The sequence below is a fragment of the Buceros rhinoceros genome, unplaced genomic scaffold (assembly GCF_000710305.1).
Source record: "Buceros rhinoceros silvestris isolate BGI_N320 unplaced genomic scaffold, ASM71030v1 scaffold5815, whole genome shotgun sequence".
NCBI classification, from domain to species: domain Eukaryota; kingdom Metazoa; phylum Chordata; class Aves; order Bucerotiformes; family Bucerotidae; genus Buceros; species Buceros rhinoceros.
In genome coordinates this window covers 1-213 of record NW_010411024.1, presented here as the reverse complement: position 1 = coordinate 213, position 213 = coordinate 1, and positions in this window count along the sequence as shown.

Here is a 213-nt window from a genome sequence, read left to right as displayed (position 1 = left end):
AGAAAGACAGCCTGAAGACAACCTGGATGCATCCTCGATCTAAACACTGGCACCTCATTGACTATATCTTAGTGCACCAGAGAAATGTTCGCGATGTCCGTCACACCCGAGTGATGCCTAGTGCAGAATGTCAAACAGACCACTGCCTTGTGCGCTGCAAACGTAACCTCCACTTCAAGCCTAAACCTAAGAGGGGCGGCATTCCGAGGAGGA